This window comes from Zalophus californianus, chromosome 14, assembly GCF_009762305.2.
Source record: "Zalophus californianus isolate mZalCal1 chromosome 14, mZalCal1.pri.v2, whole genome shotgun sequence".
Classification (NCBI taxonomy): domain Eukaryota; kingdom Metazoa; phylum Chordata; class Mammalia; order Carnivora; family Otariidae; genus Zalophus; species Zalophus californianus.
In genome coordinates, this window is record NC_045608.1 from 89,810,781 (window position 1) to 89,833,071 (window position 22,291).

The 22,291-nt window shown below is 43.4% G+C and overlaps 1 protein-coding gene across 7 annotated transcripts in view; it reads left to right on the forward strand.

The window, feature by feature from the left end:
* The first annotated feature begins 2,422 nt into the window (after window positions 1-2,422).
* ZNF407 (zinc finger protein 407) overlaps window positions 2,423-22,291 on the forward strand; it is a 443,416-nt gene continuing 423,547 nt past the window's right edge. For 5 of the 7 annotated variants that reach the window (XR_003516866.2, XM_027575805.2, XM_027575809.2 and 2 more), the window contains exon 1: window positions 2,423-2,553. The gene's annotated coding sequence lies outside the window, so the exon portion shown is untranslated. Of the gene's footprint in view, window positions 2,554-3,358; window positions 3,413-5,286; window positions 5,882-22,291 lie in introns of those variants that run through there. The other 2 variants (XM_027575806.2, XM_027575807.2) reach the window with 2 other exon arrangements.

The following is a 22,291-nucleotide window of genomic DNA, read 5'->3' on the forward strand; positions in this document are numbered from 1 at the left end:
GATGTGAGCCGAAGGCAGATGCTTAACAACTGAGACACCCAGGCGCCCTGGGAATATTTTTTTAAATATTTAATTAATTTTTATTTGAGAGGCAGAGATAGCGAGAGAGAGCACACAAGTGGGGAAGAGAGGGAGAAGCAGGCTCCCCAGTGAGCAGGGAGCCTGACATGGGGCTTGATCCCAGGACCCTGGGATCATGACCTGAGCCAAAGGCAGACGGTTAACCGAATGAGCCACCCAGATGTCGCAAATTTTGTATTTTTAAATTTCCAAATAAAACATTATAAAGCAAAAAGAGGAGGTCAAGGTCCTGCTTTGGGGCGCCTGGGTGGCTCAGTCGTTAAGCCCAGCCCTGCGTGGGGCTCCCTGCTCCGCGGGAAGCCTGCTTCTCCCTCTCCCGCTCACCCGCTCGTGTTCCCTCTCTCGCTGTCTCTCTGTCAAATAAATCTTTTTTTTTTTAAAGTCCTGTTTCAGCAAAATAATGGATGATAAAATGAAAAATAAACTTGAATTTTATTTCAGTGCTCAAAAAAGATGACATGTGAACTAAACCCCCAAGGTAAGAAAGGTAGATCAATCACCCGGAGAGCAACAGGATGGCAATCCATATGGAGAACTGCACTAGCTACTATTAGTGTTCAGAGAGGTACCACCATGTCATATAGACTAACAGTATCAAAACAGACATTATGAATGTAGTACTACATTTTCAAGTAAATTCTAAGTAATTTTCAAGTGAACTCTTTGGAGGAAGAACCTAGTTTATTATCTTTTACCAGTAATGTTTTCACCGAGTAAATGTTCGTTAATGGTATAAACATAACATTGACAGGCTAGTTGCCTGTTCTACGGAAATTGTCTTCCATGCATTTCCCTAGAACTTTTAATTCACTATCACTAAACTGAGTCAGCATGGTAGACTGGAAAAGGCTGACTCTGGAGGCCAAAGCTGAAGGCCACCTTTACTAGCTGTGTGATCTTGGAATGGCTGACTCTTCTAACCCGCAGTATCCCACAGTGAAGGCAGATAGGAGAACTCATGTGGATTACAATGGGAGTTTGACGAGATAACAACTATGAAAATTACTCATGTACGTGTGTGTGTGTGTGTGTGTGTGTGTATTATTTACTGATTTGAGAGCCAGCGCACACAAGCGGCGGGGAGGAGCAGAGGGAGAAGCAGACTCCCTGCTGAACAGGGAGCCCATGCCAGGTTCCATCCCAGGACCTGAGATCATGACCTCAGCCACCCAGGCGCCCCTGTAGAAAATATTAAAAAATGTTATTACCTGAATATTTACATTTTTAAAATAGAATCGAGCTGGACTTGAACTGAGAGATGATTTGGTTTAGAAAGCCTACCACCGTCATCATAAATCCCTAATTTTAAAATCCCATTTGCTTAAAATTATCTTTCTAAATACAGATTACTTAACAGGTGTCCCTAGCAAACAGTATCTTCACAATCTGACCCCAAGAGGGGACCCCAGCCCATCGCTTCATACAGTGTCTCTGCCATTGCACTTTGCAAGCCGCGGCCCTCCTCGCCAGAGGCGGAGTTTCCAAAGCAGGGGCTCTAAGTGGAGGTCTATGTACGTTCCTGCTCGGGGGCGGGAGGGGGCGGGAGGGGGCTGGGACTACTGCGTGCAGGTCGTGCTTTCTCACAGTCTTTACGCTGTGCCTTTAACGTTCCTAAACGCAGCCCGTGCGGGAATGTCTTAAACACCAAGCACTTCTCCGCTTTTCCTGCCAAGCTGGCGAGCCACCACATTCAGCGTCTTGCCTCCTCGTTAGCGTCGGAATTCCGCTCTTGGCTTCCTGGGGCCTGCGACTCCGAGGATCGCCCTCTGGAGTCACCCGAGTTTTCTTCACAAGCTGGAGCTGCGCACGCGCCCAGCACAGCACAAAACCCTCGCCCCGGCGAAGAGGGCCGCTGAGGCGCCGCGCGCCCGCCGGGCCCGGCCAAGGCGGAGGACAGCCGGGGGCCGGCCCGCAGCGGCCGGGCCGCGTCCTTCTCCCCCGCGCCGTCCTCGGGGCCCGTCATGGCTAGAGGGCGAGGGCGCGGAGTGGGGACGGCTGGGGTAGGGAGGAGGCACGGCCGGCCAGGAGGGTCCCGCTCGGAGACCCTCTGGAAATCCCAGGGTGCCCTCCTGGACAGACGCAGCGGGCTCCCCACCCTGACACGCAGCTGCCCTTGTTTAGATGGACTCCTTCAGCCTTCCGTTTTCCTCTCCGGAGGAGGGGAGGGACTTCCGGTTTTATCTGCGTGGCTTCCGGCAAGAGCTGAGGGACTGAAAACAAGGCGGCACGTGGGTCGGCCGGCCACTCGGGGCAGAAACAGGGAACCCGATGTGGGTTTCGCCAAGCCGGTTCCAGGGTTCTATTTTTTGGCCGTGGTGTCCGGCGCTCGGTCCACCACGGAGTCGACCTGGGAACTGCCGGAAGTCGCTCAAAGGAGAGACAGGAAGTCCCGCCCCTTCCTCCCAGAGGGAAGACGGTGAGCCGGAGGAGTCAGTCAGAGGGGCGAGCAGGAGCGATTCCGTCGGCAAACAGGTAAGTTATTCTCTGGCCGGGGCGGGGGGTTTGGAGGCGGGGACCGTCCAGCGTCAGCGCAGGGCCTGGGGGCGGTGGCTTGAGGGCCCGGGCCCGGGCGGCTGGGCGCCGGGAGCCCCGCCAGGGCCCTTCGCTCTTCCTCCTCCCCCCTCCCCCCGCCTCCGCCCCTCCCCGCTCGCCGGTCCCTCCCGACGCCGCCCAGCCTCGCCCGGCACACGCCCGCTGCCCGCGGCCTGGCCGCCGCCCGGCCTGCGCTCCCGGCCTCCGCTCCCGCCCTCCCCCGCTCGCTGCGCGGCAACCTGCGGCCCGGCTCGCGCGGCCGCCGGGGACTTGGCTTCCCCGCGGGGCCGGCTGTCAGCACCCCTGCACGCAGTGGGGCGCCTCTCGCCGCCCGGCTTGCCCCAGCGCGGAGCCGCAGAGGTGTCAGTTTGTAGTGTGGGCGGTGGTTTCTTCCTCCGCCCGCCCACTCCCAGGTCACCCCCCGAGGCACTGATGCGCCGCTGCCACCCGCGCCTCCTTCCGTTAAGGACGCTGGTCGGGCGGCGGCCCCCGACGCTGGTGACCGAGAGCAGCGCGACTGCAAGTGGAGGGTCCTGGCCCCTCGGGGTCAGCCGCTCTGGACGCCAGGGGGGAGGCTCGGGGCCGCGGCGCACCGCTGTTGGCAGCTGCGGGTTTTCCCCGGGTAGATACCCACCTCTTCCAGCCAGAAAGCACGTCCTGAGTGTGCTAGCCCGCTTTCTGGAGATGAGTCTGGTGGAGGTGGGTCTAGGAGCTGCTGACCCCTGTCGGCTGGGTTGAGTTCTGAGTAGCCCTTCTATTTCATTGGCGAGTTCAGGAATAGGAAGGGCGTCTTGGCAAGGTTAGCGTCCATTGACACGCGTGTAGGGTTTCTTCCTTTTATAGGTAATTATAGCCCTAATGGTGACTGCGTTGTAACTTTACAGCCAGTGCTGGTGGAGTTAGTCACAGTGTGCACCTTTTCTGCGGTGAGGAGTTAGGTCCAGTTGGAACACCGTATATATAGTGCGGGGCACTGACGTGCTGATTAGAACATTATTTCCAATGTATACTCTCTATGCTTCATTTAGCACAGCCATCTTGTAGAGTAGGGCTTAATTATTCCGTTTTTACCAATTAAAACTCAGAATAAATAATGTGACCAGAGTTAACGTCAGAATTCAAATCTCAAGTGTTTGTTACTCATTCTTCAAGTTTGTTAGACTCGAGATGACTAACTCCTATTGGCATGTCTGATAAACAGCAAGGCAAGGTTCTCTAGGAGCTGATGTCTTCCTGCAGGATCTGTAAGGCACGTGTGATTGCTGCTGATAACACAGTGGCCACTGGTGCCTTTTTAAAAACTTTACTTTGGAATAATTTCGAATTTACAGAAAAGCTGCAAGATAGGACATAATTCCACTGGTATTCAGCAAAGTGAAGTGGCTCCACTTGAGCAAACACGGTCCCTGCTTATTTCCAGACACCACTCTAGGTGCTGGAGTTAGTAACAAACTGTGTGATTTCAGGATCTGCTTGAGGAGGCAGATACAGAAACAAATACAGTGCATTTTGGTAAGTGCTAACATGGAGATGCACAGAGCAAATGATACCTGACTGCCTGGAAAGCAGTGGTGAGGGTTTGCAGGATACAGGGTTTGATTTAGATCTCAAGGATTAGTGGGTATTCACTTGCTCAGTGGGACATTTCTTCCAACATTGACTTCAATTGGGTTCGTGTTGTTAGAGGAGAATTCTCTGACCTTTATAAATTAAACTCTCCCTCTTTCCCAAATCTCAAAGAAGGGGTTTATAGGATGGGTTTCTCAGGTATCACAGTGGTGAGAAGAATCCCAGTTCATAAATCCGTGAATGGGAGAAGAAATTAAGCTGTGTTTCTTATGCAGTAATGGAAGTGTTGAGGTCTATACATTTTAAAATTCTTTGTTTTCAAACTTGTTAAATACTTGTGGTCAGATCACACATGTTCTTTGTGCAAGGATGGGGGCATAGTTCTTCTGAGCTATGACCTGATGTGTTAGATCCCCACACCAGAGGGGACACTGAGTGAGTGTCTTAGCTCGGTTGGTATAACAAAATAGGATAGCCTGGAGAACTGAAAACTGCAGACATTTACTTCTCGCAGCTCCAGGACATGAAGTCCTGGAGCAGAGTACTGGTTCCTGGTGAGTGAGGACTCTGCCTGACTTACAGATGGCCCCTTTCTTGCTGTGTCCTCACATGGCAGAGAGTGTGAGAACTCAGGACTCTCTTCACCTTCTTATAAGGACATTTATTCATCTTGGAGACCCTACCCTCATGATCTCATTTAAATCTAATTACCTCTCAAAGGTCATACCTGCAAATACCATCACGTTAGGGATTAGGGATTTAACATATGAATTTTGGGGGAGGACATAATTCAGTCTATAGTAGCTGGGTTTCTTGGAGATTTTGTTGTTATGTGGAATTCCTCCTGTACAGACTTGCTATAGAACTAAATAGGAAGCCATAAAATCACTTGTATTGCTTTTGCTGAAGCAAACACAATTTTATCTAAATAAGACATTATATATATAATTTTTTTTTTTAATAGAACATGCGTATGAAAGTGAGTGAGCGGCGGGGGTGGGGGGGGGGGTTGGAGCACGGCAGAGAGAGAGAATCCTGAAGCAGACTCCCCGATGAGTGCAGAGCCAGGTCAGGGCACCATCCCAGGACCCTGAGATCATGACCTGAGCCAAAGTGAAGAGTCAGTAGCTTAACCGACTGAGCCAGCCAGGCACCCCTTATTTTAGATATATTAAATATGATTCAGAGACTAGCTGAGGAAAATAAATCTTAATTGTTTCATTTAGAGGAAAAAGAAAGATGTGGTGAAATACTTGGGTGGCCTTTCACTTTTAGGCTTTTTAGGAGGAACTGCCTTCCTAGATTGATCAGATCTTGGTCTAAGGAGTGTGGCAGTGATCTATTCCAGTTCCCTGGTCGTCCTGTGAGGAGGCTGAGCCCCCACAGAAGCTGAGTAATCTATCTCTGAGATTAGTGGTAGAGCAGGGATTAGAATCAGGCTTCCTGATTTACAAGCCAGTCTTTCTGCTTCCATCAGTGGTTCTCAAAGTTAAGGTGCATCAGAGTCACCTGGGGAGCTTGTGAAAACACAGATGCTCAGTATCCCCTGGAGCCTTTGATTTCAGCAGGTCTGGACTGGGGCTGAGAATTTGCAATGCTGACAAGCTCCTCCTGGGAAGGTTGAGGCTGCGGGCTCTGAGATCACACTTTGAGAACCCTGGCCGGCCATATATGATGTTGCCTTTGATCTCTTAGGAGAGTAAGTAAGCTCCATGGGTTTTATACCAGTGTAACCTTTTCCCTGGTACTCAGAGAATTGGGTGGTTTAATTTTGTGTTACAAACAGCAGGCACCAGAAACAGAATGATTAAATAAAAAAAAAAAAGGACTAGAAATATAGTGTTTCTTGGAGAGAGTCATTTTGACATTTCCAAGGATAATTTTTGGAGATAATTCTAGAAGTCAAAACCACTTATTATTGAATTATTATTGAAGGGGATTCACGTGAGCTGTGAGGGTCCTCTGTCTTATTGACATTTGCACTAAAAAGGGTGTTTGGATTAATTGCTAGCTTGTATAGGAGTGAAACATTACTTCCAGTTTTGTTATTCTGTGCTTTTCTCTGTTGTGTTCTAAAATGTTCATTTCTTATATATCAAAATGTTATCAGGCCCTAGCACAGTTACATGGCCATAGTAGATGTTAAATAAATGTAAGTTGAATTGAATAAAAAAAAAGATTAAGGGGGAAAATAAAATAGACTATCTGGAGAGATTTCAGTGCCTTAGGAAAATTACTGTATTTTCTACATTATCGCAATTACAGGCCTTTATGGAATAATTACAGTTTATTCCAGTATAAGCCTTATTTGCAAATATTGGGATTTTTAAGCACAATTTTGGAGGATGTAGCCTGTTTTTATGTTACAGATAATGAGTGATTCATCTCACATCTTTGTGTGTCATTCATCTGAAATGATTGGTAAACACCTTATACCTTGAAATAATTTGAGAATTACAGAAAAATTCCTAAGATAGTTCAGAGTGTTCCTGTGTACCTTTCAACCAGAATCCCTTTATTAACATCTTCCATAGTGCAGTACCGAAACCAGACAGTTGATACAATTAATCTAAAGACTTTGAGGTTCACCATTATGTCCTTTTTCTGGCCCAGGATCCAGTCCAGGATCCCACATTGCATTCCGGTATCTGGTCTCCTTAGTCTCTTCCAGTTTGTGACAGTTCCTTTTGGCATTCTTTGTTTTTTATGACCTTTATACATTTGAAGAGTGATGGTCAGTTATTTTGTAGAATGTCCCTTGTTTTGGATTTGTCTGATGTCCTTTCATGATTAAATTGAAGGTGAAGCATTTTGGCAAGAATACCATGACAGTGAAGTAGTGCCCTTCTCAGTGCTGCACTGGGGCCTATGTGACACGGGTATGTCTTACCGCTGGTGAGCACTAACTTCGATCTCCTGGTGGAGGTGGTGCGTGATGGCCGTGCTTTAAAGTTAAAAATTTTCCCTTTGAAATTAATGACTCTCATCACTTCACTGATTTTTGGTGCAGAAGTTTAAAAGAAATGAGCATATAATGTCAGAATCCTTTGAGCCTGGTCCCAATTGTGAGTTATTTCTTATTTCGGGAGGCTTTATTATTATTTGTTAGACACAAACATAGCAGGGAAAGGGAAAAGTATAGGCTCTTAGAAGAATGGTTATTTGCTCAAGAACTTGTACTTGATCTTGGTCAATCTCAGTTTTGAATTGGCAGGAATGGAAGCTGTTTGTCCCAGTTCTTTTACTGTGGTTCTGCAATGTCTCACATTTGTCTTCCAGTGTATGACTTTCCATAACTACACTGCATTTCTTAAAATTCTCCCTAGAGCCTTTTTGTAGAAGATAGATACACTTCAGTTCATCACAGGGCATTTGCTCTAAGTATTCTCCTGCTTACCAGCACTTAGGAGTCCATAAAGCTGGATGCGTGTGTTCTCTTTGATGCTGGATATATTATACATACACACCTATAAGTTGTCTCTGTGTTCAGAATGTGTGTGCCTTTACTTATCCCAACCAGAATAACTTGAAGTTATGTATCTGGTCTGTCTCCCTGCAAGGCTTGCAAGCTCCTTGGATTCAGGGAACAGATCTCTTTTTGTTTGCCAGTGACTTGTTTGGTACCTGGCACACACAAGGCACTTAATAAATATTTATGAATAAATGAATATTTATATGTGCATTTTGTTGACTGCTTTTGTTACTGGAATATTGTGAACATCTTTCTACATTAACACACTGTGTAATCTGCACCATGTTCCAGTGTATGGACATGCTCTAGCCCATCCTGCTTCATTGGATCTTAGGTAGTTTATGATTTTTGTATTATAAAGAGTTTCATGCTGAATATCCTAAAACACGTATTTTGTCCAGTTAATTCCTGTAGAGTCATTGATAGCTCAAAGAATATACCTATTATAAGTCTGTGTATACACACACACGCACACACACGAAGGGTGTGTGTGTGTGCTTGTGTCAAAAGAGCACAAAATTAACTTCTAGAAAGGTGTATAGATTTATATCCCAACCGGTACTATTGAGAATGACAGTTTTCCCACACTTTCTCCAGTGCTTAATTCTCTGTTTTTGTAGAGAGACTACATTGAGTTTTGGGGAGACTTTTTTAAGGATTCTTCCTGCGGTGTGGTGCGTTGGGGATCATAGTCTAATTTGCTAATAACTTTCCATCTTTTCACGTTGAAATTTTTCACATTTTTGTTTGCCCCAATGAGAGAGCAGAATAAATCTCGATGAAGGAGTGTGTGGTTAACACCTAATCAGTATTTCACTTGGGGGACTTTTGGTACCCTCCCAAAAGCTATAGTTGGCTGTGGGCTGTGAGTGTGGCCTTTACCAAACAGGAAACTGCTTGAGAGTGGGATACATTTCTAAATCACATCATTCAAAGAAAATCAACTACAGGCCAGTTATAGGCTAAAATACAGCCGAACTGTGAGACTTAGAGGCGACAAGGTAGAACAGGAGGTGTAGGACTGCGGTACAGGGAGGAGGTTCCAAAACAAACCACAGAAGGCGCAGACCCTGAAGGAGAAGGTTGGTATGTTTGACGGTGTTAACACTGACAACTTGTGTTTATCAAAGTCATCAAGTAAGTGAACAGACAAGTCACAAGTGAGAATAGGTATTTCCAGTACATACATACATTTATATAAATATATATATGTATATATTCAGTACATACTGATAAAAGATTAGTATCCAGCAAGGTAAATGGCAAATCGGTAATAACAATAGAAAAATGGGCAAAGGACCCCAGTAGTCATCTCACAAAAGAGAAATCCCAAATGCAAAGATTTTCAACTTAATTAGGGAAAGGCAAATTAGGATGAAAAAGTTTCACACACATTAAGTTGGCAACAATGTAAAAATCTTGATAGTATCTGTTGTTTGGGAGGTAGGAAACTTGGGGTCGGGGCCGCTTACCAAGCTCTTCAGGTGATTGGGTGCATGTTAAAATTGGCAAACCACTGCCCTGGAGAAGCTCCTGTACTTGAGTGTCTGGCGACATGTACAAGAATGCTCCCAGTTGTACTGGTAAAAGGAGAAAACTGGAAGCAGTGTCCCATCACAGGACAATGGATAAATGGTATTATACTTCTATAGTGAAGGACCATACAGTAGTGGAACTGAATGGATTTTAGCTCCATGCATCACCAAGGGTAAGTGTCAGGAACGTCATCTGGGGGACGAAAAGATACTTCTAGAGGAATGCGTATAGTATTTTTCCTTTTTTTTTTTTTTTTTTAAGTTTAGAAATTTGCAAAACAAAATTGCGTATTGTTAGCAGTACAGATTTGATGAAGTAAGAAAACAGGTAAGTTCCAAACACAAAGTTCACGTTAGCAGACGGCTCCGTAAGAAGAGGGAAGGTGATGGGGGCACCAAGAGGGAGTACAAAGATAGGCATTTCCTTTTCTTAAACTGCGATCTGTACCCACGGCTTTCTTTTATGGTGCTGAATACCTTGCACCTATTAAAATCATATTTTGTGTCTACCCAAATATTTAAAACACAATTATATTTTGTTTTTCTTTTTGCAAAGTCTGTGAAAGGGACTATTCACTTTGTATGAAAAATATAGGATGGGGTGATTGTGATAAAGATGTGTTTTTGCAGGATTAGGGTATAAAATCACTTTCAGGAGTAGAGATTTCAAAAAGAAAATTGGTTTCCATGATAATGATTAATACTTGCTGAGTGCTTACTAGGTGCCAAGCACATTATGTGCTGAGATTATACTCTGTTGAGGATTGAACCTCACAGTGAACCTGTGGGGGCCAGTGTCACCACTGCAAGAGGAGGAAAGCGCCTGTGGGCACGCAGGGAAAGTGGTAGAGGCTCTCTGATCTGAAACGCCCTGTAGACAAGCTCAGAGCAGAAAGACAATTGGACAAAACAGAGTAATGACTGAGAGTGTTGGAGTTATGAGAAAAAAAAGTAAAAGTCAAAATGGCAATGTAGAAGCCTGGTAAAGGCGCTGTTCACCTCATTTGCGAAGTTACTTTGTCTTAGGTTTGTTTTTTAAACCAATATACATTATCATTCCAGCAGATGACAAGTCTCTGAAGCTGAAAAAGTAATTGTATTCTGTTTTAGTTCTAAGGGTTGCATCTTCCAGGTCATTAGAAAGTGGTATTTTGCCAGAGGATTTGTGAAATCATACTTCTTTGCTTGGGCAATTGGTTGCTAAAAAGGGAACTTTTGGGAAATCTGCCTTTGCCTATTTTTTTTAACCTTTGATAATTTTTTTTAAAGATTTTTATTTTCTTTTAAAATTTATTTGACAGAGAGAGACACAGCGAGAGAGGGAACACAAGCAGGGGGAGTGGGAGAGGGAGAAGCAGGCTTCCCGCCGAGCAGGGAGCCCGAGGAGGGGCTCGATCCCAGGACCCTGGGATCATGACCTGAGCCGAAGGCAGACACTTAACGACTGAGCCACCCAGGCGCCCCTGATTATTTTTTTTGAGTGTCATATTTATCCCATATTATGAGGACTTTTTCTTAAATTAAACATTGCTTATGCTGAAAACCTTATTTAAGGCCATCATAGTATGACAGTCACTCCTTGAAATTAACAAGTATAGGAAAAATAAAAATGTGGTTCTAGAAGCCCTAAGTCAAATTATATGTCCTGTGGAACCAAATAGAACTACTATTTTTGTTTGATACTCAGAGTGCTAAAATTGTCTAAACCAGGAGAACTGTCAAACATTTGTAATTATATCATGTCATACTTTCTAGCAAAGTCAGCCCCTCACTAAGAAGTTGACAGCCCGTGAGAGTCCCTCCATAGCAGGGGATGTCTGCGTTTCAGACACATGTAGGGCTTGTCAGAGATCCCTTATGGGCAAATGTAGAACACAGGCTTCTCAAAACAGATTTAAATACTTCAGTTTTTCTAGTTTCTGCTGCATTTTACTAAAGCTACATTATCTCAGTCTTCATTCTCACTGCTTTTCAATGTGTTTCATGTTCACACTTCTCTTTTATTTTCTCTTATATGCTGTGCTTTTCTATAAAAACAAACAACAAAATAGTATTAAATAAAAACAAGTAAGGTAGTAAGAAGCGTGTTTGGGAAAAGACACTGTTTAACACAGTTGGAGTTACACCAGCGTAATCATCCAATGTAACCGAAGTGCAGCGTTCTTGTCAGTTACTAACTATAATGGAAACTTGATGCTTTAAACCTAGAAGAAGCGACATATTACTGCCTTGGAAGTGTACAATTCACTTAAGATTTCTGCTGATTGTGAATTATGGATCAGAATTTGATATATCATTATTGGATCAGTTATTATAGAATGAGGAATCTTAGTTTTAGGAGTGCATATAATTATAAAGCCATTAAAATTTAAACTAAGGTGATAATGTACTTTTAAAAATAGCTTAGAAAATTTAGATCGGGGCGCCTGGGTGGCTCAATCGTTAAGCATCTGCCTTCGGCTCAGGTCATGATTCCAGCGTCCTGGGATCGAGCCCCGCATCGGGCTCCCTGCTCAGCGGGAAGCCTGCTTCTCCCTCTCCCACTCCCCCTGCTCGTGTTCCCTCTCTCTCTGTCAAATAAATAAAATCTTAAAAAAAAATGTAGATCCTTAGGCGAGGTAGTAGAAATTATTATCTTTCAAAAAGATGAGATCAGATAGTTTTCATTAAGAATCTTCTGGGTTCATCATGTGGTTTTGCATATGGGTAGTGTTTAATACCTAGGGTGGTGGAGGTTGAGGCAGTGTTTGGGAGAGGGGACGTTCAGAGTAATTCTTTGTGGCACATGATGACGTAGGCAGATGGTCTGGGGGGGCTCTTTGTGTGGTGGCCACTTTAGTACAGCGAGTTTACTCTCCATCCTGGCTCAGCTTCCTTGCTCCCTTTCTTTCCTCTTCCTCCTCTGCGCCTCAGCTCCAAGTCCTGTAAATATGTGTGAAGTATGTATTGTATTTTTACAAGTAGGAGGGACTTTAGTCCAGTAGGTCCCATGTCTGGCTCATCACAATCACCCAGGGAGCTCTTTAAAACTACAGACTTTTGTCCCTATCCCAGACTTTCTTTCTTCTTTCTTTGTTTTTAGAGAGAGAGGGAGCGAGAGTGTGAGCGCTCGAGGGGGAGGGGCAGAGGGAGAGAGTGAGGGAGAATCCCAAGCAGGCTCCACGCTCAGCACGGAATCCAATATGGGGGCTCCATCTCACGATGCTGAGATCATGACCTGAGCTGAAATCAAGAGTCCCACATTTAACTGACAAGCCACCCAGGTGCCCTTGGACGTTCTTAATCAGAATGTCTCCATGGGTAGGACCAAGGGTTCAAGTTTTGATGAGGAGGTGAGTTTGTCAGTTATTGATATTGTCTGTAATTCCCTTGTTTTACAAACATGGAAGTCATAGCTCCAGGTATGCTCTTCAGGAGTAGGTGCATTTCTCCAAGGTTTTTGTTAAGTCTTGTAAGGACTGAAAGCCTTCCTTAATGGTCTCGTGAGAAGTGGTATGATAATTTGGGGGTTGGTGTGTGGTAGACGGGGCTGGCTGCCCCCCTAAATCCGTCAGTTTTTCTCTTTCATAAGATGGAGCTGCAGGGCTCCAGGTCACATTTTCCTGACTCTCTGGCAGGAAGCAAGTATGAGTCAAGTGGTAGATGCGACTTCTCAGTCAAGGCTTTTAAGAAGGAAATGTGCTGCTTCTTTCATGCTCCTTTGCTTCTGTCAGCTGGATGCAGGGAATGAGGAAGCTCTAAGGCAGGCCTTGAAGATGGAAGGAGCCAGGATTCCAGAATCAGCCAGGGCCAGGACCTGACTGCCTGCAGAGCAGGAGCACCTGCCTTGGAAGCTTACGAGAGCGGGACCCAAACTTCTGTATTTGTGTTTGACCCATTCTTAAGCCCACGTATTATAGTAGTGAAGGTTTTAGGGCATTGACTTCTTGTAGGGTTGGTTCTAGCTCCTGTATCCAAATCGGAAAGGAAGAGCAGGCTGTGAAGATGGAGAAAATGAGTATTCTGTAGTTACCCTTCTCCACAAATATAATTCTGTGATCTGTTCCTCAGAATGTGGAAGCATGACATTACAGAGTTGGGGTGTTTGATCATTCTGCCCTATTTTCTTAGAGGTGTGATCTGAAGGAGGCTCCTACCTACACGTGACGCTCCCTGAATTCCCCTTGTGAGATGACCCAGGAAGGGCTGTTGGCAGCAGGGAGGGGACTGATTTTTCAGAGCCTGCTGGTTTCACAATGAACTCAGAGCTGAATATTTGGCTTGACCAATGACAGGAACTTGGCCTTGTCCTGAGAAGTGATGTATTAGTATATGTGGAGTCCTAGATTGGTCCTAGGTTTTTTCATTATACATAGCTGACTAATACATACTTATTTAAAAATCCATGCTTGTGGTATATGGCTTTATTTTAAAATGCCATTAGTGATATAGCTGTCTCCCTTGGGAAATATTGTTCACATGAGAAACACTATTTTTTCGTCACTTCAGTGCTTCATCCATAAAATTTGAATAGAAATAAATGCAGTCACATGGAAACTAGCAGACACACTATGTCTGATGAGGCTTTGGCTGCAGCATTTTCCTATTGAGAAGGTCAGTATTCTGTTTGCTTAATGTCTGCATTTGTTGTCACTGAGGGATAACCAAAACAGCGTGTCCCAACCACTCGCAAACAGCGTGAAACAGCCACTCCTAGAGTTAGTGAGTAGTGGGAGAAGCGGATGAGCGTGGAATGAAGGGGAGATGTTGGAAAACACTGAATCTGTGGCAGGGAAAGCACGTGATGGTGACCCTGCCCCAAGCACACGGAGGGTAACAAGGCTTGAAAGGAGCCGAGAAGCACTGCTAGATCACTACTTTAAATTATTTCAGGTGTATGAGGAGAGAAGGGCAGTGGGGAAATTATTCACCTGTCTCCCTTCTTCTGCTTCCAGGTGCCTATATTCTTTTGTTTACCTAAGCGTATGTAAGGTGCCACTGCAGGGACATTCTGCGCACTGTCAGCAGGGGCGGGTGCTTTGTTGGAGGGGTGACTCTGCCATCCTTGTAACTGAGGAGGTACCCCAAACATGTCTTCACTCCCCTCTCAGATGGTTCTAGAACTTAGCTAAGACGTTGGACTTATACATAATTTATGTTTTAATCTCTTCAGTCATTTTGGTAGTTTGTGTCCTGGTGTACAAATTAGTACTTCAAGTTTGTTAGAATATCTGTCTTTTAAGTTGAGAAGGGAGCTTCTTAGTTCAAGTGTTCCAGAATTTTGTAGATGAGTCTTATGCACTATAGACATTGAACAAACTGAAACTTAGCCTTTTTGGTTTTTTTTTTTTTTTTTTTTGAAGAATCTAACTTTGTATATAGTCCAGTTTCTCTCCTGACTTTCTTTACACATATTTTATTTTTTGAATTCATTAACACCCATATCAGCAGGCAGGATAAATACAAGCAGGCAAGAAAAATAAAGGAAAGGTGAAAGAATTTCAGATGAGTTTATTTTCGTAATTTGTACTACATCAGGTAAAACAAAAGAAGTGTGTTAAAATGGTCCAAGAACAATCACTTAAAGTTTGGAGGTTATTTAACCTTCTTTCATTTATAGTAATTAGTTGAGAGTGCGATGTGAGAGACACAGAGGCTTAGTGAAAAGCAGCAAAATGGAAGTCAGAAGGAGAATTCAGAGGGAAACTTTAAAATGGAAATGCAGTTTTACTGGGTGAAAACTATGGGAAAAGGCGTAAGAGAGCACTGTAATGAATTGCAAGAAACCTGCAGGGAGAACCTTCTAGTGTAATCAAGGGATCCACAGGTGTGCATGATTGCAAGTGGCTCCTAGTCACAGAATCAGACTAGATTCTAAGGTCAGAGCTCAGGTGTCCATGGACAGAGATGGGAGCAGTGCTGACTGGACATACGGACGTAAGAAGTCTTGTGCTGCCTCTTAGCTGTATGTTATCACCGTGTGCCTTTCCACATCATGCCTTTGCCAGAAAACTCTGACGTGTGTGCCAGCTTGCATCCTTTTGCTTGGGGCATGAGGAAGGCTTATCTATTGTAGATAGCTGGTTCATACCATTGAAATTTTTTAAGATTTAACACACATTAACCGGCTTTGCCAGGAATAGGAAAAATGCCCTCATACTCCTCTGAAGTATGACATTCTGTTGGCATTGGCATCTCCCAGGACTTTTTTAAGGCTGGTGTGGAAACTACAGCGGACAGGAATTGGCAGAAAGATGCCAACAAAATAGTTTTTTTCCCCTCCCTAATGGCAAAGGGGTTAAAACTCTTTAGTACAGAGACACAGCTGTAGTAGGAAGGATATAATTTGCAGTAGACCTTCAGTTGGAGGTCAAGTTTTTTGGCTTGCTGGGAGTCTAAACGGGAACTGCTAGTTAGTGTGTAGAGTAAGGGTTTTGTCAAGTCTAAGAAGTGATCTTTGTCAATTTTAAGGAGCTTTATATTTGTTTGACCCCCTGACAGTTACTAGAGATGTGGTAGAGGTCTTTCTAAGCCACCTTTATGAAACCAGCTCACGTTGTTGTTCTGATGTTTTTCTTTACTTTTTATTTGGAGATCATTTGGAGAGTGTATACACTCTCTCCTTACCCACGTGTGTGTGCGTACACACACACTTTTTCCTCAACCTTTTAAGAATAAATTTTAAGTATATCATGACCCTTTACCCATAAATCCTTCGGGGTCTATTTTCTAGAAATAAGGATATTCCTGTATATAATTAAAGTATTTAATTTTATAAATTTACATTGGTACTTATATTGGGTTTCTCCAGGAAAAGAGAACCAATGATATATTAAATATAGATATATAAAACATGAGATTTATTATAGGAACTGGCATGAGGGCACTGTTGGGTTTGGGAAGACCTCTTCTGCTGGCAAAGAAGATGTATGAGAATTTAGGGACTCAGTATCCCCAGCTTTATCAGACTCCTCCTGCATGTCCCCATCCTAGCGTTGAGGCCTGGGTCCTTCCCAGTTAGTGCCCTCAGAGTAACAGTGCACCCCTGTGAGGGTGGGCATTCAGCTTGCTTTCTGATGTAGCCAATCTCAGACGGATGCTCGTCACTTGATACGCAGCGCTTTCAGCCCTGCCGCTGGTTGAGATCAGGCTTTCCTCCGGGGCACACTTGGAAGCTCTCAGGTCATTTATGCTGTGCTTGAGTTGGGACTTGGACTCCCCGAGCTTATCATTTTCTTTCATCATTTTGTCCAGGGACATTAGGGCCAACCAACCAGTCATTATATTCCATGGTTTTCCAGAAATGTTAGTATCATATGTAGAGTCACTTAGCTCTTTGATTCATATAACTGGTTGATTAGGAGTATCCAATGCAGATATTTTGTATATCTGTAATTAGTTCTCATCATAGACCAAAAGAAGTGCTCTCTTTATACTGAAAACCGAGTCATTAGACTCTTTTAATCTAATCAGATTAGAGAGCCAATTCTAGAAATCCCAGAACCAAGTCAGAAAACTTTTCCTTAATATTCTCCTCCAGAACTACCTTTACAAAAATCTGTGTCAGGATTCTTCAGAGAAACAGAGTAGGGCTACATATGTATGTGTGGATGCAGATGGAGTTGGCTCACATGACTTAGGGGGCTAAAAGCCCCACAGTCTGCTTTCCGCTGGGAGGAGACACAGTAAAATTGGTGGTTTCATTCTGATTCTGAAAGCCCAAGAACCAAGAGTGTGAAGGCAGGAGAAGATGGATATCCTAGCTCAAGCTAAAACAAAAAACAAATTTGCCCTTCTTCCGCCTTTTTGTTCTATTTAGGCCCTTGGCAGATTGGGTGATGCCCCTGTCCATTGGTGAGGATGATCTTTACTCAGTCTGTTGATTCAGATGCTTGTCCCTTCCAGAAATAGCCTCACAGACACAGCTAGATGTAATGTTTTACCAGCTATCTGGTCATCCCTTAACCCAGTTAGTTCACATATACAGTTTATCATCACAGTCTTTTTCTGTCAGTTGACCTAAAATGTCCTTACTAGCATTTTTTCCCTGCCATCACAGGATCCAGTCTGAGAACAGGCATTGCATTTTGTTGTCCTGTCTCCTTTGCCTCCTTGATCTGGAATGTTTCCATAGTCTTTGTCTTTTATGACATTGACATTGGTGAAGAATGTAGTCCTCTCCACTACTTTTTTCTTTTTAAAATAAAATATTCCTCACTTTGTCTACTGTTTCCTCTTATTTAATTGCAGGATTTGCATTCTCACTGCATGGGTGCATGGGTGTCCTGTCCTTCCGAGGGTGTTCTGTTTGGAGGCATACCATGTCTGTCTGCCCTTCCTTGAGGATGTTAATTTTTTTCATTCCCCCCACTCCCACCAAGGTGTTGCTGATTTATCCACCAATTACTGAGGTTCTTTTTATTCTTCCCTTGCAACTGATAAGCAGTTGCTTTATCACCATTTAAACATTCTGCATGTCAAAATTATCCCCCTCTAGATTTAGCATCCATTGATGATTCTTGCCTGATGCAGTCTTTGCCAGTATGATTTTCTATCTCCTTCACTCTCCATGTTTACCACTTGGCCCTCAGCATCCTATTACACACACAGAGCCATCTTTTTGTCCATCGGTTCATCCATCTGTCTGTCTCCCAACTATCAATATGTACTTATCCATTCCTGTGTCTGATGGTGCCTAATTATTTGGTTCTCCAATTGTCCCAGATTTGGCCAGTGGGAGCCCCTTCTAGTTGACTCCTGTGTCTTTGTCACATCATTTTTTTTTAAAAGCATTTCTCCACTTTTTGACATAATAAATAAAATGCTCCAGGCTCATCTTGTACACCTACCTTGCCCCAGCCCTAGAATCTGCCATTTCTTGAGGCTGCCAGGTTCCTTTTAGTGGGGATGGTGTTGGAGGCCAAGATCTGGGTGCTAAGGGTGTGTTAATTGTTGCCGCCCACCTCCCTCCATTCTTGAGTGTCAGCGTGAGGTCCCTGAGAATTTCACCAAACATCGCCCTTAACTCTCCTTTTCTTTGTTTTGATTCTGAGTTTAGTCCAAGAACCGCAATCATGAATGTATTTCTGTCTTAGGGCTTCTTTTTTTTTCTTGAGGGTGGTCATCAATTTCCATTACTTCAACCATATGTAGAGACTTTTTTTAAAGCGTCCCTGTCAGTCTTCCCCCCAAAGTGATATATTTTAGAAAGTATAAGAAAATGTCAGGAAGAAGAGAAAAAGTTACCTATAATTTTGCCACCCAGAGGAAAAAAACTATTAACTTTGGTATATAAATGGACTTGGTTAGAACTACATCCATTTTAAAAATGTGAATACTGAAGGCTTTTCTCCTTTCTAAATATACTTTCTTAGCACTCACATCTTTGATACCTAATAATTTATATTCCAAATGTCTTGAGGCTTGATAGTTTTATATCGTGTGTTAGCTTATTGACATTTGGAATTACAGTGTTTTCCAGATTTCTTCCCAAATTAGCAGTTTCAGTCTTTTTTCCCTGCAGCTCTGTGATGAGCCATTGTACCAATCTCCCGCTCTTCCCAGTGGACCTGATGAAGCAGTCTCGCCAAGAACTCTGGAACTTGTTTCTAGATGTGTTTTTCTTATATTTCTCCCAGATTCTCAATTTGGAAATCCCCCTTTTCTTCCTATTTTTCTGCTGGGATGAAAAAGAAATCCATACCCAAGAGTATGTTTTCTGTTGGTTGAGTGCTGAGCAGCTCCTTACTGTCACTGAGGGGTTTTCTCCTCAGATGTAGGGGTCTTTCTCCTTCTCTCCACTTCTAACCCAGGACTCTGAGGCTTGGGGTCAGTGGTTACCAAGCGTCCTTCAGCCTATTTTTGGACTGGTTGGGATGAAAACAAAGGCTTCCTTCCTTGCGCTTTAATGTTCTTTTTCACTAGTGTTTAAAATTTTCAGAGTAAATATGTTAACGTGTTTCTTTTTATTTTCCTCCATCTCTTTACTCAGCTTTCATATGCATGTGCTTCATTCTCTTGCCTTTTGAAAAAGATAAAAGGCAAATTTGAGGAAAGTATACTAACTTTTATCATGGAATGCTTTTTTTATGGCTGTATTATAAATTCTTGAAAATAAAGGGTCTAATGGAAACACTTAATGAGAAAGTATAGGGGCTCTATCACATGTACCCCCCCTTTTTTTAGTGAATAGACCGTTTAAACTAAATTAAGTAAAGGATATAAATTCTGTTGTTTCAGTTTTAATATTTCATGACTGATTTTATAGATGAAATTATATTTTACAATAAATAGGAAGAAGAATTTATACAGCCTGTTCTATTCGATGTGAAACAGCAAATCCCATTTCTCTGTAGTTGTAAAGAAAATTCATTATAATGTCTTTAGTTGTAAGAGATGGTTTCATTGTGATTAGTTACATTGATAATAAAACAACCTTTTCAAATGGCATAAGATACCAAGGATCCTATGTGTCTGCTTTTAATGGCATTGAACTTTTTCATTCTCTACTCAGAGTCTTCGTTCTCTTCTTTTATCCTGTTTTCCTGTTCCAATAAAAATTTTATTTCTTTGAAATAAATTTAAAAAATTAGATGGAAATACTAACAAGCATTGATTTAAAAAATGCTTTTTGAAAGATATATTAAATTTTAACTTTTTGTGTAAAATATTTCTGCAAAAGCTGCACTTGTCAGAGATGGTTGATATAAGATCGTCTTAAAATTAACTTTATTACTGGATCAATTTACTGTATTTGGAAAACAGTACTTGAAATATAGGAAGATTAAAAAAAAATGAAAAAGAAATAGCCAGGTGAGGAGGCTGAGCTACTTTTATGGTTTATTTTTATCCCATGATTTGTTTTATGTTGCTTTTAATGTTTTCGTAAGTAGTGTTGGAAAAGGCAGAAATCTTTGGTAAGGAAAGGGATGATGGTCTTTTTATTCTGTTGTGGTCACCGTGTTTGGTCCCTATTAATATCGTTTTTTTAGTGATTGTTTTAGCTCTATCTTAGGCACTAAGCACATATTCTAATTTTTAACTTACAGGCAAAAGTTAATTGGATATTGGAAATAAAATACGGGTATCCCTGGAATAGAAGCGGAATTCTGTTCTGACTTGAGTGAGAAATTTTTTTCCCATCAGATAGTTTTACCTTGCTCCTGCCATTCGGGCCAAGGAGCACATAGTTCGGGCCTGCTCGTCTTTAGTGAGTCCTTGGATTCTGGTCAGGGAAGGTTCTTTGTTGGGATTAAGCTAAAGATGGTACATGAGATACTTTGGAGTTGGAACCTAATCAGGTACAAGGAGTCCTGGGGCCAGAGGCCGTCTCCTGAGCTTGCGTGTGTCCTGCTGGGGGAAGGAGGGAGTCACATGGCCCGTGGCTGTACATGTGTTTGTCCCGTGGGCCGCCTCATCAGGTTTGGGGACTGTTAGGAGTGTAGGCTGCTAACATTTCCGAGCCTAGCTGGAAAGGAACTTGTTGCTGCCGTTAGTTCTGGGGCAGGTGGCTTGCTAAACAATCCCAGGGGCCTATACAAGTGAGCATCTTCCTCCAAGATGAACAGGTTTTTCAGGAACCATTAAGACATTGCTTTTATTCCATACAAATCTAAATTTAAAACTCTACTTCGTCTTTTTATTAGTTAGCTCTTCAGTAACTCTTGATTTTATTATATCAGTTTTCATTGTAAGCTGTATCAGATCTGATTTTGGTAGTAGAAGAGGTATAAATGTAAATGCCAGTGGATGAAAGTTCTAAAATCTTCTTAGAGAAGTTTGATAGGAGTTGTGCTCTTGAAATGCATTTCAAACAGTGTATTTCAGTGGACACGGACTGATGTCCTGTGTACCTTAATCTTACTGTGCTAGCACAGGATTCTTGTTAAAGGTTGGAGCACATAGGAAAGGAAATGTATATAAAATATACATGAAGGAGGGTGAAATTGAGCCATATCTGTTCTTGCCAAGGTGGACAGGAGAGAAGGGCCTTCTCTTAGTTCTCTGTCACTACGTAACACATTATGTCAGAACTCAGTGGCTTGAAGCTGCACGCGTCTTTTACCTCCTGGTTTCTGTGGGTCAGGAAGGTTCTGGCCCCAGGTTTCTCCAGCAGTGAGGCTCTTGTGGGGCTTGCCGTCCCCCATAGCCTGGCCTGGGGCTGGCGGAGCTGCTGGCAGGAGCGCCCGTCCTCTCTGGCTCTTGGCAGGAGCTGCCTCTCTTGCCCTGTGGGCCTCCCCACCCAAAGGCTGCAAGAATGTCCTCTCAACACGCAGGCCAGAGAGTGGGCATGCAGAGAGCTCGTGCCTTTTATGATCTGGTCTCCGGAGTCAGAGGTCCTGCTTCCACTATTTTCTGTCCCTTACAAGCAGGTCAGTGAAGCCAGCGCACACCAAGGGGAGAGAATGAGGGTTCGTCCTTTGAAGGGAGTGTCAGACGATCTGTGGACTCATTTTAAACACCCGCAGGCCTTTTCCTGGGTGAGGAAGTGGACGTGCCTACAAACTTACTACTTAGGAATGCACTGTGGCCTGTTCTGTGGACAACGAAGATGTGGGTTTTACTGGACTGAAGTGTTCATGCACTGGTTGAATGGTGCATAAACCACAACTACGTACACATCTATCCCTAGTGGTCAAGTTGTCTCTGATGTTATCTAGTGAATGGTTTTTAGGGTGTTAAATTATACTCTGTTGTCATGGAAGAGTTCATTCAACTTATAAGCATTTTCAGAGAAAAGTGATTTTTTTTCTTTGTAGGATCAGACATTAATATTTTATGGTCTCTGTTACAAATTGCCACTCCGTATATGGAAGTCTATAGTTAGAAGTGGCAGATGGAAGAAATCTGAGTAGTCCACTGGTTTCCACGTACCCCTGACTCACTGCCCTGTCACTTCTGCAGCTCGTAACAGGCTTGTCGGAAGTCTTACGTCTTACCCGGTCCTTCTGGGAGGAGAGAATCCTTACTGCCAGATCCTAATGACGTCTGGAGTTCATTCTTTTTTGAACTCCCCAAAGGGAAGGGACAAAAGACCATTGGGAGTTTTTATACATGCATGTGTGTGTGTGTGCACCTGCTGTCCTGCACGTGTGTCCCCTGCTGTGATCTTACTGTTGACTTG